Source organism: Aythya marila, assembly GCF_965140915.1.
Source record: "Aythya marila genome assembly, chromosome: 16".
Classification (NCBI taxonomy): domain Eukaryota; kingdom Metazoa; phylum Chordata; class Aves; order Anseriformes; family Anatidae; genus Aythya; species Aythya marila.
Window position 1 is genome coordinate 9336520 of NC_139057.1, and position 20521 is coordinate 9357040.

The 20521-nt window shown below is 46.5% G+C and overlaps 2 protein-coding genes across 3 annotated transcripts in view; one reads left to right on the forward strand and one right to left on the reverse strand.

Moving 5' to 3' along the window:
* RALGAPB (Ral GTPase activating protein non-catalytic subunit beta) overlaps positions 1-392 on the reverse strand; it is a 64582-nt gene extending 64190 nt beyond the window's left edge. The window contains exon 1 of one of the 2 annotated variants that reach the window (XM_082773035.1): positions 231-392. The gene's annotated coding sequence lies outside the window, so the exon portion shown is untranslated. The remainder of the gene's footprint in view (positions 1-230) is intronic. The other variant, XM_082773034.1, reaches the window with a different exon arrangement.
* Positions 393-11413: 11021 nt separating this feature from the next.
* The window catches only part of NDRG3 (NDRG family member 3), a 53959-nt gene continuing 44851 nt past the window's right edge, over positions 11414-20521 (forward strand). Inside the window, exon 1 of the mRNA XM_082773272.1 lies at positions 11414-11480. The gene's annotated coding sequence lies outside the window, so the exon portion shown is untranslated. The remainder of the gene's footprint in view (positions 11481-20521) is intronic.

Sequence of the window (20521 nt, forward strand, 5' to 3'; positions counted from 1 at the left end):
CCGCCCTGGGCCGGCCGCCGGGGCAAGGGCCGGGACCGGGCCCAGGCCCAGACCCTTCGGGAGCCCCGCGGCCCCCGGGAGCTCGGCGCTGCCCTCGGGGCCGCCGCCGCCACCACAAACACCACAGGCCCCAGAGCAGGGCCGGGGAAGGGGGGGGGGGGGGGGGGAAGAAGGAGGAGAGCGGCCGGGCGCGGGCAGCGCCGCCGCGGGAGGGCCCGGAGCCGCCTCACCTGCGCCGAGGGGCCCGGCGGGCATGTCGGGCCTGCGCGGGGACGGCCGCTGCGCCCTCAGGCCCAGGGCTCCATGGTGCCCGCGGCGGCCGAGGCGACCCAGGGCGGGCGGGCGGACACCGCTGCGCTCCGCTCCCCGCGGCCGCTTCCGGCAGCGCCACAAAGCGCACGGCGGGCAGCCCGGACCCAACGCGCGCCGCGCATGCGCGCAACCCCGCGGCTCCACAGTACCCCGCCCGAGCGCGCGGGCAGCGCCAAATAAGTCGCGGGGCAGAGCCGCGCGCCTGCGCAGTCCGGCGCGGCGGCGCCTCCGCCGCCCTCTCCTTCTTAAAGGGGCAGCGGTGGCGGCCGCAGCTCTGTGCTGGGGGCTCCCGGGCACAGGGGCTGGCAGCAAGCGAGGGCGCTCGCAGCGAAGGTTTGCTCGGTGCTTTCGCTGTAAGGCTCCGTATCACCTGTGTGCTCCGCCCCCAGGGGTGCAGTCCTGCTCAGCAGCGCGGTTCTCTGGTGTTCGGGGCAAAAAGCAGTGCTCTGGAGAGCTGCTGCAGCAGCACACGCAGCAGGGGCTGGGGGTGAGGCAGCAGCAGGGCAGGGAGCCCGTCCTGCTTGCCGAGCCCCTCTTTCTCTTGCCCCCGCTGCCTGCCCTCCCAGCTGTGCAGACGCTCCTGCCATTCCCCTGCACTGAGCTTGACAGCAGCAGAGAAAGGAGAGCTCAGAATTTATCCACCGCAGCCCCTGGCAAGCTGCCTTTCTGTTCTCCTGCACTCAACACGTTTCCCAAAGGACTGATCATGTCTTTGGGCTGTGTGCCTCTGCTTTAGCTCTCCAGGTCAATGCAGTTTGCCATGTTTGGATTTTCTGCCTCTTACTACAGGATTCATGCACTTTACTGTTTTCACGTTATCCCTATTAGTGTGAAAAAAAAAAAAAAAAAAGTTACCATTGCTTTCTTTTCTTTCCCTGCTAGCAAGTCTCCATCTGCACAGGTGCAGGATTCAGATTCTCTCTCCAAAGCAAAAGCATGAGTTAAGCCTGCTGTGTGTTAACCCTGGTGGGCAGGTGAGTCCCACACAGCCACTCACCCGCTTCCCCCTCCATGGGAAGGGGGAAGAAAATTAGAAAGGCAAAAGTTAGAAAACTCGTGGGTTGAGATATAGACAGTACGATAAGTAAAAAGAGGAAATAAAACAAAGCAAAACAAACAAAAAGAAAGAAAGAAAAAAAAAAAACAACACATGATGCAAAATGCAATTGCACACCACTGGCTGGCCAATGCCCAGCCAGTCTCCAAGCACTGGCAGCCCTGCAAAACTTCCCCACCGGTTTTCTTGCTGAACACGGCATCGCATGACCTGGAGCCAGCTGTCCTGGCTGTGTCCCCTCCCAGCAAGAAGAACACCGTGCACCCTCAGCATGCTCGCTGGCAGGACAGCATGAGAAACAGCAAAGACCTTGACTCTGTGTAAGCACTGTTCAGCAACAGCTACATCTATGCATTATCAACGCTGCTTTCATCACAAATCCAGACCACAGCACCATAGGAGCTACTGTGAGGAAAATTAACTTTATCACAGCCAAAAACAGCGCAGGCACGGTGGGACTGTTGTTGGAGCACTCGGGAATATCTCCATCCTGGGTGCCTGTCGTGATGCTGACCAGATGACCATTGCCCATCAGAGGGTCAGTGCGGGTGCAGGATGAACAGCACGGCAAGGCATGTGCTCACACAACTTTGCAAGCCCCTTGGCCTGAATAAATTGATATTAGCAGGTGCCCCATTTGCTTTGAAGGCACCACTAACCTCCCAGCTGGGGCTGCATGGAGGAGAGTGGTGGTGACGTTATCTTACCACTGCGGCAAGCTGTGGGTCTGGAGGGAAGCAAAGGAGCCTCAGGGCACTGCAAGTGGGAAAGCCACGGAGGAAGATTACTCGGAGTGGGATGTTCCTGGCACAGGGACCAGACTGATGAGAAACCAGTGCTATACCTACAAGGTGAGTATAAATGAGCAAAGGGGTAGGTGCAAAGGAGTGCTCAGAAATGCTCAAATCACATCTTTGCCCTTTCCTCTTTGCTCATTTATATTCCAGAAGTGCAGGGGCATGGGTTTTGCCTATGGTCCCTTTCACCAGCACTGACTGTCCTGCCTGCAACCCTTGAGGATGCCCCTGGTTCCCAGGCCAACTTCCAGGCAGCTGTCACCTAACCCTGCAGGGACAGACAAGCTTTTTAGGAATCCTGGGCAGAATGAGGACATCACTAAGCTTTAGTTATAATTAAATCTTTATTATTTCACAAAATTTTGTAGTTAGTGTAGCTCAGGATCTTATGATCAGAGGTAGGCCAACAGTTTTGCCATTAGTTTTTGTAATATCAGCAAAGTAGACACCACAGATGAGTAGGACAATTGAATTTCATTGAGCACATTTGGCTTAATGGAATTATCTGTATGGGTGTTGACCTAAACAGCCAGACATGTTGCCTGGATCACGTTTCTCATTTGCTGTTAGTACTTAACCAGTTGTTACTCTGCAAAATATAACATGTAGAATTAAGACCGCTGAAGTTGTAGAATTCATGATTCATATTAACTGCATTCCCTGTAAGATTCCAGAATCCTAGCCTAGCTGTTAGTCTTACTAATTGTATTGATCACTGGGCATATAAGAGGCTTTCTAGCAGCCAAAAAGTTTTCTGATGTGAACTGCAAATTACAGCATCTTTAGAAAGTTCATCCAAATGTGGATCGAGGGGTGGAATGTAGTGGTCCAACCAGAAGACCATTGCACACCAAGGAGTCAGTGATCCACATCATGGTGGGTGTGCACACAAGCAGGCACATGCCAGACTGATTTCCAGAGGGATTCCTGGAAAAGATCGCATGTGCTGATAGAAAAGATGCTTGCTGTCAATATGGAATGGGTATTCACCTTTGCCCATGGCTGTCAGTTGATCTTAAAACTGGTTGTAATCACTGTTCTGCAGTACCAGCTCATTCTAGCTGTGTTTTCTTATCCTGTGGTCAACAAGGATTTTATGGTGTGCTTTCAAAGCACAGTCCTGGCTGACCAAGTAGAAAGCAGTAGTGATCAGCAAATAGTTTTCATCTATCTTTGGAACCATAGCTTCCAAAGAAATAGTATTAGTCAGAGAAAGGACACTGGTAATCAGAGGATGAAAAGAAAAGGCTTGTTTTGAATGTAAGGCTAGAAAATGTGTTAGAAAATGTCATCCATCCATTTATTGGGATAGTAGCTCCAGTCTTCAAGTTACTTTCTCAGAGAAGTCCTGTTGTGGTTTACAGCACTTTTGGAGTGACTCAGGTGAGATATTACTTAAACTTAACTGAGAATATAACTAGGGAGCAAAACCACTTCTTTCTTTTTCTTTTTCTTTTTCTTTTCTTTTTCTTTTTCTTTTTCTTTTTCTTTTTCTTTTTCTTTTTCTTTTCCTTTTTCTTTTCCTTTTTCTTTTTTCTTTTTTCCTTTTCCTTTTTTTTTTTTTTTCTTCTTCTTCTCTGAAAAGCTCCTTTCAAAGTTCATGTCTCATTTCCAAATTTCATCTGAATTGGTTTGGCCTGGAGCTAGCAGCTCTTCCTGGCACTGAGCACTGCAGGACATTACCCCCTGCACCCCGGCCTGGTGGGGGCCTCTAGGCCCTCTGCTACGTTGGCAAAGCAGAGTTTCCACCTCTAAAATCATGATGACTGTTACTGTTTTGGCTAGAAGAGAGTTAATTTTCTTTGTAGAGGCTCATATGATGTTGTATTTTGGATTTCTGATGAAAATAGTGTTGCTAACATGCCAATTTTATAGATGTTGCAGAGCGGTGCTTGCACAGAACTAAGAACTTCTCAACTTCTCATGGTGCCCTGCCAGTGAGCAGGCTGGGGGTGCACCAGAAGCATAGAAGACACAGCCAGGACAGCTGGCCCAAATGGCCAAAGGAACATCCCGTGCCATACAGTGTCATGGGGAACAATGAAAGCTGGGGGAAAGCAGGAGGAGTTAGCGTTTGACTTCCCAAGACACCATTATCCATGGTGAGCCCTGCTTTCCTGGGAGGGGCTGAACACCTGCCTACCGGTGGGAAGCAGCAAATGATTCCTTGTTTGGCTTTGCTGGTGTGTGCGGCTTCTGCTTTACCTAGCAAGATGTCTTTATCCCAGCCCACAAGGTCTCACATTTGTACCTCTCTGGTTCTCTCCCCTTCCCCCTGTGTGGGGACTGAGCAAGCAGCTGGATGATGCTGAGCTGCTTGCAGGGGTTAAATCACAGCAACAAATCTTCATGATTTTACATAATTTTCCCATATTTTGATAAATTACATTATTTTTCATAGTTTCCATGTATTGGCATATTAGAGACATGAAACTCGACAGTCTGTAGTTCTCCAAATCCCTTCAGAGCCACGTTAAAGAACAGTGTTACATACAAATTTGCCATGTCCTATTCCCTTCCTATCAAGGAAGTTTTGCTTTATGGTTACATAAGCAGATAGGTGACTAATTTCTTGCTTAGGCTGCAGTTCAGGAGTGAATATGATCTGGTGCTAGCAATTCCTTCTTATGAGCAATTTGTCTTAAGATTTCTTCTACTGATTTCAGTTCAAAGCAGATTTTGTGGCTGACTCATTCCCCATAAAGAGAAGTCACAGTGTGGGAATAGCCCAAAACTGTTCTGTAGTAAACAGCAATGCAAAAGCTACAGCTGCCTGTTTGAAAGCCTTTCATGTTTTCTCTCAGCATCAACCTATGTGCATTTGGATAGCACCCAGACAGATATGGGGGTCATCCTGGCCCCAGGCCTCATGGAGAAATTGGTCTTCACGCCTGCGTCCAGCTGCTGCTCCCAGGCCCTGCCTCTCCCACCGCCCGCTCCTGGTACCTGGCTCTGCAGAACCTAGGAGCAGCATCCCACCCTGTGCACCCAGCGTGCAGCCTCTGACCACAGCCACCCACTTCTAACCCAGCTCTGAGCCCCGTAAGCAGCAGGCTGCTTCTGCCCAGGCTGATTAGACTCCAGAATTGTCCAGCGGGCTTCTGGTAGGCAGAAAGGACGGTGCAGTGCTGCGTGTGAGTGACTGCGTGGCCTGCTGCTGCTTCTGAGCGTCAGGAGCCCAGATATAAGGCACTGCTCCATTTTATTTGCATTTCATCGGCTCCTAATTATGCTGCACCTTGCATTTTCTTATTGGCTTTCTTCTACCATTTGTGTTTTAATTGCCTAATTATTGCACACATTGAGCATAGTTCCAGTTCAAAGCTCCAATCTAAACTGCTTCCAGGACTATACATTCAGTTCATTCGATATCCACATCAGTTCTATATATTGTACAGATAACATATGTACCTATAATGTGTTAGATAACATATGTACCTATGTGTTATAACATGTAACATATCATAATGTAACATTGTAACATATAACATATTGTACATATATCATGTACAATATCATATCATTTATATAACATGCACATCTGTAATCATAACAATTTGCTTATATGCATATATATATATATTAATTTAGATATTTTAGCTACTCCCTCAGCCTGCTCTTCTATCTTGAAACAATACTGCCAGTGTCTCGTGAAGATTTTATTTTGTCCTTTATTATAACCCTAGTGTTGTTGTCCCACTTAGAGTTCTTCAGGAAAAAATATTTAAGAACAGTGTTCATCAGTTAAACTCTCACATTTCCCCTTACTTATACGTAGTATCCCATTACTATGCGCTGATACATAAACATATTTTCAGGCACACGTAGCATTAATTGCTCTAGTTTCCATTAGCCCTACTAGGTAGTGAACACAGAAAATAAATGCCAAACAAATACACATTTACAGAAGAAAAAGCATGGGTTTCTAGAGGAAATAGTGGGAAATGGTGTTGTCTGTTTTCTAGGCTGGAAGACACGGTGCCATCCCTGTTTGCTAATATTTCTGGCACTCCCAGCTGCTGTGCCTGGGACAGAGCACGGCTTGGGCAGAGACGTGGTTGTGCCGAAAACAAGTGGAAGTATTTTCCATGTTCAGCGGAGCTGCTGAGCAGGTATATAATCCTTTCACTACTGCTCTGTACCCCTCAACCATAAACTGTCTAGCCCACCCAGGTTAGCTTTCTGCCTTGAAAAAGCAGAGCAGCCAACATCGTATTTTGCCCTTTTTTCTACTGTAAAGCAGTGTTCACCCACGTACACGTCTCACTAGTCAACTCAATGGATGTGCAGTGATGATGTGGAAAGTGTTTTTCAACATGCCAATGAAATAAGAGTGCTCCTTTCAACTCTTTCACTTTTATGAAAGCCCCAGAAAGACATAAGTGAACTCTTGGCTTTGACATAAAGAAACAAGCTTTGCAGAGAGCAACTTCATAATCCTGCTCTCAGCGCACTGTCTTTAACACTTTCTTCTTTCTCTGTCATGCAGCAAAAGAGCAGCTTTTTGCACAAGTTCTTGGAGCAGCAGGCTCAAGCCCAGGGCTCCCTTTAAAGCCAGCACACCACACAGTGAGCTTACCAGACCTGAGCAGTCCACTGCTTCGGAAACACACATCCTCACATCAGGTCCTCTTGCATTACTGCTAGCCTGGGGGCTTGCCATCCTCCAGCTATCTCTGGCCTCACAGTGCAGCCTTTCCACATTTCCCATCTGTGGCTGAAGATGAGCAATCACAACTTCCGTAGCTTGGCAGGATGCTTGAAAAATGCAGCCAGCAGGAGAGCTCCATGAGGGTGAGGCAGGCCTGCAGGCAGCTCCTGCATGCAAGCAGGCTCCAGCTGCTGCTGCCATGGGGGCTCTGCCCTTTGGATCCAGTCGCCAGCACTCTCTGCACAAAGGCCTGGGAAAACACATTGGCCCCATGGGTTTGAATGAACCTGCTGAGGCGTGTGTATGTAGGGATGGCGTAGTTATGTTTGTACCCCGCTGTTCCCCCGGCTACTGCAACAGAAGACAAAAATGCCTGCTAAGGATTAGCCCCAAGCTCTTCACAGGCTGTTGCCAGATCCGTGCTGTTCCTTCCTGGCATCTGGTGAAAACAAGCCATCCACCATCCAGGACGGCCTTCCATGATTCAAATGAGTCTTCTGTGGGAAAAATAATGGAATAGGCTCCTATAACCTTGGACTGCAGCTACATATGCTATGTGCTTCTTTCCGTGCTGTCACAAAACCTATCTGAAGGAAAAATGTTAGATTTTGAACTACCTGCAGAATCAGACCACTCACAGTAGCCTTCTTGTGGAATTAGATTCCTTTAAGGGGAATCTGTTTTGTTAAAGCCATTATCTCTGGCAGACACCCTCTCCTTTGAGAGAAATGATGCAAATATGCAGAGAAGATGCTCTAACTGTGATGAAAAAAATTAGCGTATAGGAAAATCTGACTTGGATTAGGCATAGGAGAGGCTGACAGAGACTGACTAGATTTTAGCTGTTGTTATTTTCTAAATACAAGTTTCTCTGAATTCAAACAAACACTCCAAGCATTTGGTTATACTGGATGTGTACATTGCACAACTGGTAGATGAGGATTACATTGGCTTAAGGCAGCATTATCACTTGGTAGGGGACAATTAATTCTTCTAAAATGTTTTAAAATTAATTAATTGAATTAAAATACGATACCATCTCAGGACTGTTTTAGTATTTTGACCTGCACTATATGTTTTGGCAAGAAAAAACATTCTGCCAAAGACTTTTGAAGAATTTAGGCTGACTTGAGAATGTTTGTAGTTACACCGTGCTTGTTCAGAAATAAACAACCACCCAATTTCTCATGATTTGAAGTCAGCTGGCCCGTCCAGGTTTCAACTGAGAGCCCCATCTCCCTCAGTGCCTCAGCCCAGAGCCACGCTGTGCCAGCAGCACAGGGCACCTCTTTGCTGACACTGGACTGAATGATCGCAGTGGCATCAAGGAACCACAACTCCAACTGCCTTCGTGGCCAGATAGCCCCCCACGTCCCATCTCTCACACCTGCAACATGGTTATTACTGCATTCAATCCCCAACAGAACAGTATAAAGTTCTGTAAGCCATTTCCAAAAGGAGTCCTTTTTATTAATGTCTTCTCTGGGAGAAAATATGAACAGTCCCTTCTCTGAGAAATGCAGTAAAAGTGCACAGATCAAACAAAAACACATGGGGAGGAGGTGGTGTTAGCTTAGTTAAAGCAAATTCTGCTGCCTTTTGCAGGGTCCTGGGACGCGTGGACTGCTATGCCACAGCACATGCACAGATGGGGACTGGCCATGTCACAAAGCCTGAAGAAAACTTTCTAGGCTGAAGGGCTATCACAGTGGTTGTACAGCTTTGTGGGGGAAAATTTCCCTCTTTTCTCTGCTCCACAGCCAGACTAGTTTACATAGTACCTAAAAACTTAAGCAGCAGCACCAACCATTTCCAATTATAGCACCTGCACAGATCTGCGCTCAATCATCTTCCTCCACCTCTTGTCTTGGTAGCCCAGGTAGGCACAAAGATGCTTTTGGGAGCTGGCATTACATTTGGGCCTGTGCAAGAAGTGCACAGCCACCAGGTATGTAACTCTACTTGTTTTTATATGGGGAAAAAAAAAAAAAAAAAAAGGTGCCTATATGTAAAAAGAGTGTGAATAAGTTCATTGCTCTACTGAGATAAGGTTGGTGGGCAAAAGTCATATTTATTATTAGACCAAACCTGAAACAGGTGCTTGAGAAGAAAATAGGTAGGGAAACACAATTAATGGGGAATCAAATGCTGAGAAAGACTGATGAATTATTAGCAACATGAAGGATTATTTATTCCATTTCCCAGACAACTCTATGGCAATCAGTCCATGAGGAGCTGCAGGGAGCAGCAAGTCAGCTGCAGACAGAACTAAGGGTTACTTCAGTGCAGGCAGCACTTTACCACTGCAGCAGTCCCACAAGCTCTGAGCACAACGGGCAGAGCCAGGTACTGCTAACAAGTCCCCTGAGAGCCCCCATGAGCCACAGGGGAAAACAGTGAACCAGGCTGAGGGGTTCTCCAGGGACTCCTGTCAGGAACAAAGGGACATGGGTCCAGGAAACAAGCTACAGCACACACACAAGGTGTCTGTCCCAGAGACAAGCTACCCATCGTGGGTATGAGATATTGGTATAATTCCCTGGCTTGACCTTGCTCAGCTTACCATGCTTAGCTCCTGGCTCCTCCACCCTTCAGGGAGCAGCCAGCCTACCTGAGATATATATGTTTTGAATCCCAGTATCTTTTTGGCAATTCCCTGAAAGAAAGAGCAGATGTCTGGGCCAAACTGGGAAATGTACGGGAGAGATGATCACCACAGGTGCCTCAATTCCAGTATTTGGCCCTGGCAAAACCAGGCAAAGGTGCACCGTAAACAAATGGCTGTGCTGGGAGCATCATACTAATCACAGCTGGCAAAATGGAATAGCACTTGTCTCCAGACTTGTGAGTACATAACACTGCCTAACACTGTGGTGCTGAACTGAATCTCCTTTGCAGAAAGTAGACTTGACTTGGCCTCCAATGCAGTGACCTGCAGTAGATTGCTCAGATCTGCAGGCCAGGCCAGGATCCAGACCAAAAGTGGGCTCATTCCATCAACAGAAGCTGGAGAGATAACAAACATATTCCATTCCGCTGCCTACACCCATGACCTGGGAAGCATCATGTAACAAATGGGGCCAAAGGACTAGACTTGTTTGCATGCTTACAGGGATATTAATTACCTAAAATGCAGGGTGGGAAACATTAATGACTGTGACATGTGACATGAGACATTGCTAGAAATAACTGATAAGTGTGATAAGGTGATAAAGTAACAACAGGTAGTGCTATGAGGTGGCAGGATTTTGCAGGCAGTTCAGGGCAGTGATGTAAGAACTGGCTGAGGCTAAAAGATAACAAGAAAGGGGTACTGGACACTATAATGCTGGGTACAGCTGAGCGCCCCAGTGCCAGGATCACTCACAGCTCTTTCTTCTTCTACTGCGAATATACACAGGAATTACTTACCTGCATACGGTCCCTCCTCTCTGCCTCCCCTCCCCCAAGGGCTATTCAGTAACAGCCTCCACGTAATTAAGAACGGAGCTAGAAGCAGGATGTAGGACCACTGGGTGGCACCAGAAACCAGAACATGGATTAAGTTCGGGCAATATCTAGTTTTCAAATGCTTGGTGCAGGCCCATACTAAGGTTAAGGTGAGAGGAGCTGGGGATGCCTTGCTATCCTGGGATCCAAGTATTTTTACTTTAAGACATTCCCAAAGAGCCAGGAAAGCAGCAATAGTGAAAGCACTCTATGCAGTTGCAAATACCAAGTTTTGTGCAAAACTTGCTCTGGTTTAGCTACATTCATAGCATCTGTGAAAGGAATACGGCACCAGGATTTGTCAGTAGGTACAGGGCTGAGTAACTGTGACCTCAGAGTGGGCTCCCTTGAACATTCACATTTACACGTTGCATGTGTTGGTTTACACTGGGAAGGTGGCACTGTGCTCCCCTGGAATGGTACAACCTACCTTGTACCAAGCGAGACATACTGCAGCTTGTGTTCACTGCTGTGCCCAGGTGCGTGTCTAGCTAGGATTTCAGATGATGAGATCTTCAGTGGTGACTGTGGCAGCGGACTGAGCTGGTGAAGGAAGTTTTCTTGCGTTCTAAGTTTTCAAAATATCACCGTGCAAGACTGAAAGGAATAGAGACGAAGACACCACAAGGAAGAACTGAGCCTGGACTCATAGCCCAGAGGGTGCGGAGAAAGTGTTGCACAAAGAGACGGGCTGATGAGCGTGGCTCAACACCTACAGAAGTGTCCAAGTCCCTTTGTTACAAACACTGTGCAGCAAAATGCGTTTCAGTGAGACGGGAAACAGCCTCGGATGAAGGGCCACAACGACTGTTTTACCTAGGTGTAGCCAACAGGAAAAAGGGTTTGATATTCAAGTCAGCTTGAAAGACGGTGCTTGCCACACCGCCTCCCCATCAAGCATCCAGCCTGAGGAGCCAAGCGGCGCCTTTTACCTGTGTCTGTCCAAACGCAGTCTGCCAACCGCCGCTGCCCACAGCCCCTCAGCCGCGGGCGGGAGGCGGCGCCACACAGGCGGCTCGCGAGATGGCGCTGCCGCCATCTTTGTAGTCCCGAGCCCCGCCATGAGCCGTGCGCGTGTGCAGCCCCGCGGCGCGGCGCGCAGGCGCAAAGCGCTCCCCCGCCCCCCCCCCCCCCATGCCGCGGCGGCCGGAGCTGCTGTGGTGCCGCCGTGCAGGTGAGCGCCGCGGCCGCCCCCGGGCCGGGGCTTCGCCCGCAGCGGAGCGGCGCCGAGCCCTGTGCCGCCGGCACGCGTTGTGGGCGGCTTCTGCGGTGACCGAGCTCCGCGGCACCGAGGCGATGGGTGGCAGGAGGTGGCGGGCAGCGGGCGGGCGGAGGGCTAGCGGCGGCTGTGCCCGCGGGAGGAGGAGGAGGAGGAGGAGGAGGAGGAGGAGGAAGGGGAAGGGGAAGGTGGTGGGGGGGGGGGTGTTGAGTGCTGCTTCCCTGTGCCGGGGGCAGCACCGCTCCGTCACGGGGCTGTGAGGGAAATAATCCGGGCTTCGCTGGGGAGGAACCAAACCGGCGGCGAAAGGCTTCTCGTGGGGATGGCGCTGGGCGTTGGAGCGATGCGCGGCGGTGCCCCGGGCTGCCCCTCACCGTGCTCGGCGGCTTTTCTGTGAGAGCGCTCGTGTCTTGAAATTCTGGGGTCTTTGTTTCTTTTGGACAGCAAAAACGTTTTTTTCTTTAATTCGATAGGGTCTTGTCATGGCATGAATAGGGAAGGGATAGGCTGTAAAAGAAATAATCTTTAGCTGAAGTGCGTCATGGCTTCAGGTCAATGTCCGTTTATTTGATGTGTAATGTCATCGTGGGGAGCAATCCCACACGTTGCAGTGAAGCCAGGTACTTCCATCGGCGTGGAAATCAGAGCTGCGAGTCCCATGCAGAAGGTGCCTGGGTTACAGAAGAAGCAGTGTCACGGGCGACCTGGAGCAGTGGGGTTTGCCGTCTGACCCCACAGCAGCGCCGGGGAGCGTTGCGGAGTCAGAGCCCGGTGTCTGAGCCAGTTCTTGGTTCGTTCCTCTCAGGTTTGGGGAGCCTGGAAGCAGTGTGGGATGCAGCCATGGCACGGGGCCGTCGCAGTGTGCAGAGCACGGTCACGGTTTGTAGCAGAAGTGGGACAACTTGGTCAGTTTGCTCCAGGGAATAGGAAAGGTCTGTTGAGTTCAGTGAGTTAAATCTGGGAAACCCAGAAGAGGTTTTGTGCTTGGGTGCCGAGATGATGGGTGTACAAGTGGAGGAGAATCAACTTCTCTTCCTTTGCCAGGCACATTCATGACTCTCCTGTGTTCAGATAGGATGATGGAGCTCGTCACTTTGGCTTTGCCTGTCCTTTTCTGTAGGAACAAGAGGGCAACAGTCGTCCAAACCCCTGTCCAACTATGCTTAGCCCTGACATAGAGATCCATGGCAAAAAGTTAATAGGTTACATAAAATCTAAGCTGAGTTTAGTAACAGCTTGGAGCTTTCCTGTCAGATAAGTGAACTGGACTAGGAAGCAGAACTTACCAGATGTGTGTCCCATACTCAAATGGGACTGAACTAGAGGTAGACTGCTGAAGAAATGAGGTAACCTTTAGGGTTCGTTTGGATTATTAGTCATGGGACTGGGATTGTGAAGAGGGCTCAGGACTGAGAATGACTATTCCAATTTTATTTGTTTGGGATCTTGGAACTTAGTTTGTTTCAAAGGAAGTACTAAAACTGGCTGCTGAGGGCAGAAACTTAGTGTGGGCTATAGCTGGCTTTCACTGAGATGCTTGCCTTTGCAAAAGTAGAAGCTGGATTCAATGATAATTAAACAGCTGCTGGAAGCAGCATTGTTGGAAATTTTAATTTTATTCCTGGCTACCCGTTTTATATGTTAGGTAAAAAAGTAATAATTTAAGTCAACAAACATTCTTAATTTGTGTTTACCTAACCTCAGATCACCTTCAGAAATCCTTCAGTGCTTCCGTTTGCAGCTTGTGTTTCACATTGGTCATGCATGACAGGATCTTTAAATTTATTATTACACTTATATTTTCCATTGAAAAATGTTAGATTTCAGAGGCTTTGTTATGTACAGCATGTTTTGTTCTCTTAAGATATACTATGAAATTATGTGGAAGATGCTACTAAGACAGTTTTCAGTCTTAAACATTACTCTGTTGTGTGCCCAATAGAGGAGGCTGAGGGGAGACCTCATCACAGTCTACAACTTCCTCGTAAGGGGTTGTCAAGAGGCAGGAGACCTTTTCTCCATTAACACTAGTGACAGGACCCGCGGGAACGGGGTTAAGCTGAGGCAGGGGAAATTTAGGCTGGACGTCAGGAGGGGGTTCTTCACAGAGAGGGTGGTTGCACACTGGAACAGGCTCCCCAGGGAAGTGGTCACTGCACCGAGCCTGTCTGAATTTAAGAAGAGATTGGACTGTGAACTTAGGCACATGGTCTGAACTTTTGGGTAGACCTGTGTGGTGCCAGGAGTTGGACTTGATGATCCTTAAGGGTCCCTTCCAACTCAGGATATTCTATGATTCTATGATTCTATGAATTCTTAAGCAAGGCGGTGGTTACGTGGTCCTGACATGGGAATGGCTGGGTGAGACCCTCTGTTGTGCAAATCAGAGCTGATGAGAGATTTTAATAATCTCACTTAGCCTTCAGTTTTCTTCTTGTGAATTCTGAATTGTAAATGGTCTTCCTGGATTTTTAGTAATGTGTTTTTATTGATCACTCATCTTATTCTGTCTGTTGATATCCCCTTGGCTTCTGTGACTAATGTGGCACCGTTTAACGTAATGATCAAATTGACGCTGCAGGAAGCATGCAAAGAAATAACTTTGTTTTCATTTGGCTATGCTCCTTACCAGACTTGGATGCATTTCTGTATTTACAACAGGTTATAGTTCACTGAAGGCATGTTCCTTACTTTTCATGTGGTGCAGGTTATAGTTGCAATGTTTCATTTTAAAGAAACCTTTACTATTCAATTGCGTGTAAACCAGACTGTTGATTCTATTCATAATTACCAGTTGGATTAAAAAAATAAGAAATTAGCCTTTTTTTTTTTTTTTTTTCCCTAAAGAGCTTAATTGTAGCTTTTCTCTGGGTGTTTGAGCAGAAGATATAAGCAATCTGCCTCCTCATTTTCATCTGTGCTTTGGTGTTGAAGCTGCATATTACATCTTAAAGTGATCTATTGACCAGTTGGCAAGGAAAAGGACTTGTCAAATTCTTGCCCTGCCTTGTAGCATCTCCAGCACTTACTGGATGTTGTCCTGAACCTGTTGAGCCCCTGCTCTCCAGAAGATCAACTTTTGCCAGGTAAGCAAGTTGAATGAGTTCATTGGAGGGCTGAGGAATACCAGAGGTGGAATTGATTTTTATGGTATACGAACAGATGCAGAATCATGTGGAAACACCCATTCTGCTATTCATTCCTGACGGTCACTAAAAGGGATACCTAGAAAAGAGCATAAGGTCAGGGCACGTTATATATGCCTTTGTTGGAACCCTCTTATCTCTTGCCAGCTCTAGGATGTCAATAGGTAGATGTTCTCATTTATTTACGTAACATTTAATGTATTTTTCTTCTGTGAACCTGCCTATATCTGTAGTACATTTAAACTTATAGCATCCCAGGGGAGGCTTTCCAGAGCACAGAATAATGCTGTAGGAGCTAATTACATCAACTTTTTTATTTTGAACCTGACAGCTGCTACCTTCAGTTCATATTTCATGTGAAATTTTTTATTGTTTGAAGCAGTGAACAACTGATCTCTGTTTACCTTCTCCGTGCGGCTGGTGATTTTATAGACTTCTGTCATATGTCACTGCAGCAATCTCTGTTTCCAGGCAGAAGAGCCCTAGCCTAATCAATTATTCCTCATTGTTTATCTTTTCAAACCCTGTTTCCCTTTTAGAAATGTTTTCCATTTCCACTGTGTCCCCTTGAAATGAGGGAACAGGCTGTATCCAGAATTTACAGCACAGGCATACTACAGCTTTATGTGGTAGTTTAATTCCATTTCTTTCCTAATCATTTCCTAATGTTAGCTATATTCTTTTTTAATTGTTGAAAGGGTGTGAGCTGATGGTTTTATCAGTTGGTCATGATTCCAGCAAGACTTTCTGAGTATTAATATTAGTATCAGTTTGGAGCACATCACTTTACATGTCAAATTAGGATTTTTCTTTTTCCTGTGTGCTACTTTATTTGCACTGAATTTCATCTGATGTTTTATCTCCCGTTTACTCAGTCTCATAGGGTTTTTCTGCAGTTCTTCATTCAGCACTCATCTCTCCTGTCAGAATAGCCTGTATCCTCAGCAGGCTTTTGCCCCCTTTTCCAGACCATTCATGAATACAGAGTGCAATGCGGAGCACTGCATAAGGCTCCTGGATGTCTCCCTCCTGTGTGAAAATCAACCATTTATCCCTGTGCTGTCATCTGTTTTCCAGCTAGCTATTAGTCCAGGCATGGGCTTTCCCAGTTCTCCTGTAACTGCCGAGCTCTCCGGGTGTGATGGTGTGTTGTGGTCCCATCACTGCTGTGAGCAGACACTGGAGCAGTTGTCCTTGCAGCCCTGCCGGCTCCCTCCAGCTGCCGTGTGAAGATCTGAGCCTGGGAGCAGATCTGGCTGGAAATGAACTCAACAAATTATAAATTAATACTGATTTAGTGTTGACGTCCTGATAGCATACAAATATGCGAATTTAATTAGAAGCAATTCAGTTAGATGAATGCATGTTTCTGAGCTTGCTGCTGCTGATTAAAATTGTGACCCTACAGGCTCAGCTGTAGTCTGGACTGAAGGCAGTATATGTGTCAGTGCACAGATTTGCGCTATTTATTTCAAAATTGGCATGAATTTGATGCTGTAGTTAGATTAGTTTGATTTGGTGTATGAATCACACCTAGGTACTAGTTAGATAGATTTTGTGACTGCTTCTTAGACTTTTCCACTGTGTTGAAGCAGAAAAACAAACTGACCGTGGGTTGATACCTGGAATTTCTTAAAGACAGTGAATGAGGGTATTTTGTGCATTTATGTAAGTCAATAGGGATCTAGTATTAGTCTTTATCCTGGATATGGACGTTGTTCTATTTTAAACAATTGCATGGTAAATATTTCAAAAGTATGTAAATGGATATTAACAAAGTTTGCCACAGATGCTCTTGTGTTTTATAAGGTCTAGAATTATTCTGGATTTTAAGTTTCCTAAATACAAACAGTACAGTTCTATAATGAAATTTCTGATCACTAAGTAGGATTTTGAGGTATCTTCTTGAAAATTCATATCCAGGTTCGCCACTTCCCTTGTCATGAACTATGTAATATCAGTGCCCTGCTGAGGGTTTCTGGGGGTTGTCTTTCTGTGTGGAGAACTAAAATTAGGTGTTTCTGTTTTTAAAGGTTTCTTTTGCCTATGATAGACTTGAAATGTCTCGTTGAGCTAGTGAAGGCTGTTTTTCTCAGCTTGTGTAGGTGCTTCTACCTTGGCCTAGGTAAAAAGAAAAAAAAAATGGACTTGTGTAAATACATAGTTATGTGACTTGGCATAGTTATGTGACGGTGCATTTTCTTCCACAAAAAGGAGGGCTCGTGTGTGGATTTGTGTGTTGTTTTCCACGAAGGAACGTGGGGCTCAGGAGCGGCAGGGTCAAAGCCTGCTTTTCTGCGCAGCCCAGTCGGGTGCTGCCTGGTTTGTGTGCCGGGCTGGGTGCTGGGAGCTCCTGCGGGCGTGTGCTCATCTGCTGCTGCGGGGGCCTTTGTCAACCCTTGTGTGCCACCAGCGCTGCTATTTTGCTGATGTAGCTTGCTCCGACTGAGTTTTGTCAAAGCAAAAGTCCTCGTTATGGAGTCTTTATTCCTTCATTTAGGGTAAGGCTACCATGTACGGTTCTTTCGGTGTTCAGGAAAGCTGGGGATCTTGTTTCTCATTTTATGAAGCCATTGAGGCTTTCCTGCAGCCCGAGGGATGCCAAGGCACGGACTCGGTGAAAAACCTCCACGTGGATTATGTCAGCCATGGAACAAAATGATAATTTCCTGACATTTCTAAGAGAAATAAGTAATTGGAAATGCTATTTTAAAAGTGTCAATCAAAGAGCTCCTTTGCCTCGTTCCAAAGCTTTTTGGTCCTTTTTAGGACTGAATGTCAGACCCAGCTGCTGCAGGTACCACTGGCTGTGAGACCCGGGGAGGCCGGGGAAGTGCCTTGGTGTTTGCTGCTGAGCTGTGGGATCACCAGGCCCGTGGGCTTCTGCCTGCCAGTAAGCACCTTTCAAGTACTTTAAGGGAAGGTGAAGTATTCTGAAGCGAGTTATACGCTGTAATGCCTACATAAAGCAAATGCTTATAGCTGCTGCTGTGGTGTAGGGAGGAACAAAAGGGTGGCTGCTTTATGGGACCTCACGTGTGCCCGCCTCAGGCTGTGAATGCTGCCTTGTTACAGTGCAGTGTTTGTCATCTCCTAGTGTTTGGTACACCTGCGTACCATGCTTCTGCATTACTAGGCCATATAACTGATGGTTGACTGAGGAGTCAGCGTAATCTAGGACTGCAGCTTTTCAGTTGCTGGCCCATCGTCATGAAGATTTTAATGCAGAAGTCTGAGTGGCAAAAATGGCCTGGAGTGTTCAAGCAGGGTGAATACGAAAGCACAGGGGACACAGTAGATTTGTCTGTGCGAATGAGTTAGTGAAGAAGTTCAGATCACCTCTTCTTCCAAGAAGTTAAAGCGTGTTGTTTTTTTTGGACAGCAAAGTTGTGTTTTCATGTGTTTTTAGTGCAATATTTAAAAAAGAAAATAAAGTTGGTAGGCTTCCACCTCTGAGGGGAGAGAGGTGTGGTGAGTGTGCTGCAGCGACTTGAGCCCACCTCAGCCTGGGAGCTTTCAGCACAGGGCATCTTGTCAGGAGTGAAGGTTTAAGAAAAGTCTTTTGACCACACAGAGCAGAAACGCTGCACCCACTGAGCAGAACTCGAGTACTTGTCACTTTTTGGACACTTAATTTGTGCACTGGTGACTGGTGTTAAATGGTCTGGGGGCTTGTGGCTGTTCTGTTCCTGGACTTGGCCATGGGGCTGACCACGCAAAGCAGGTGCTGGTGCAAAGTAACTGTGATTCCAGGGGATCACAAAGTTTAGGAAAACTTTTCCTAAAATGCCACAAACAACGCAAAGTCTAAGTCCTGCTTCCAGTCATGATGGCAGTTTTGTCATTGTCTCTTGCTCACCAAAGCGGCCTCTGATCTTTTCAGCAGAATTGCAAATCCTAGAATACATTGACCACTGGTACTTCTGGTTTATGCATTCAGAAGGGTTACTTATGTTCAACTTCTGGGTGTGATACTTGCAGATGCAGAACACTCTTTAAAAAAGCGTTCTTTGCAGTCTTTTTATTTTTGTTTCCTGTTCATGCATCTCAAATAGGAATTACTGTGTTCTGTGTGATGTGCATTCTTGTGCTGTCTTCACAAAATCTTTGCAAATACAGAGGAATGTCAGCTGTGATTCCCAAGCCGTAGGTATCCTGACTGACAGTCACTTGTTGCTGAGGATTACTGATTTCCGAACAGCTCCTGTACCCATGTATCAAAGCAGCCCTTCAAAATCTGGGAAGCAACCGCCTCAGAGCCGTTGTGGTCTGGCCACGTGCGTGCTACAGAAGCCTCCCTAGCGTAATGGTACAGTCAGGCCACCAGGCCCTTCTGACAGCAATTTGGTTTGTGCTGTGAGAAATTGCTTTTATTGTTATGCCTGGTAGTAATTGTCAAAACTAAGTGTTTTCAAGTGTAATTCTAGGCCACTGTAATTATGCCGCCACTCTCACCAGTATAAAAGTGTCTTCAAAATAATTTGCAAAGCTCACCAGTTGGTTATGCAGGAGGGGTGTCTTTTGCCTGTTCCATGTGAACACCTTCCATTTTTGGCAGTGTTAGTAGGTGTTAGAAAATGATATTTCCTGGCTAATAGCAGCTTTTCTTGGCAGTGCAGTGACCCCTAAAGGCTTCTTAGAAGTCTGTAATCCTGCTTTTTTATTAACAGTGACATATCGTGGGGAGCAGAATTCCTGGAGGACAGTCGAATCCTGTGGATAGCCAAGAACAGGTCTGGGTGTCTGTCCCTGACTTGCAAAAGCAGAGAGGAAGATACCTTGGGAGGGGGCAGGGACTGCAGGTTGCTGTCTGCTCGCCTTGCCTGGGGCTGAGCTGCAGCCGCCTCTACGGCCCTGCTGCCAGCAGCAGCACTGCCCTTGTCTGTCCTGTGGAGCTGTTGCGGTCTGAAAAAACCCTAGCGCTTTTTTTTTTTTTTTTTTCCCTCATTTAAAAAGATGTTTTATTCAGGTTTCAAAACAAGCCCAATAAAGCTTCAAAATGCCAGCTTTTAAAATTGCTTTGCATGGGATTTCTCGGATGGAGGAGGAATTCACTGAGCATTAGCTTTTTTTGTCAGTGATAGGATAGCATAGGTTTTCCTTTGTCCTTTCACAAGATAACTCTTTTTTCTATTAAGTTAAACTGCTTTGTACTTCTTTAATAAAGGCAGCATTTTCTTATAAATGAAAACATGAAATCAGCTAGAGAAGTTTAAACTATCTTAAAACAAGGAAAAGAAAAAAAAATTAAAAAGAAAAGAAAAAATAAGAATTGAATATGCTTCATTGTGTGGTATTACACCCTTTGAAGAAATTCATAGTAAAAATGGATATGAATTTATGACTTCACATAAAGGTAGGATAACTGCTGTCAGTATTTCATTTTCATAAAATGAGTACTGTTCAGGCAAAAGTGTTACTTAGTCTTTATGCAGGTCTCCAAAGCATGTAAATGTTTTCACTTTCTCTTCTTCTCTGGTTATTTGGTTGGTGGTAGATGCTGGGGGAAGATGGTGGGAAAAGACTAAAATGGCTTGAAACAATATGCACCATAAAGATAATTCAGGACTGGAGCATTAATTATCTGAACAGAAATGTCGTAGTGCGGGTGTCTTGCTTTTCTTAGTTTGATTTCTTTGATGTGCTACATTAACATTTTCTCAGATCTCTAGCCTTCAAACGTCATTCTAGTCTGTGGATTGATTGTAAACATGGCACTTGCGGTGCTATTTTTGTCGTTATCTCCACGTTAAAATGAACTGCTTATGTAGAAACCATCATCAGTCATCTCGTTGGCCTAAAAATGATTTTAAGGGAATATAGTCTTAATATTGCCAAAGTTATCAATGA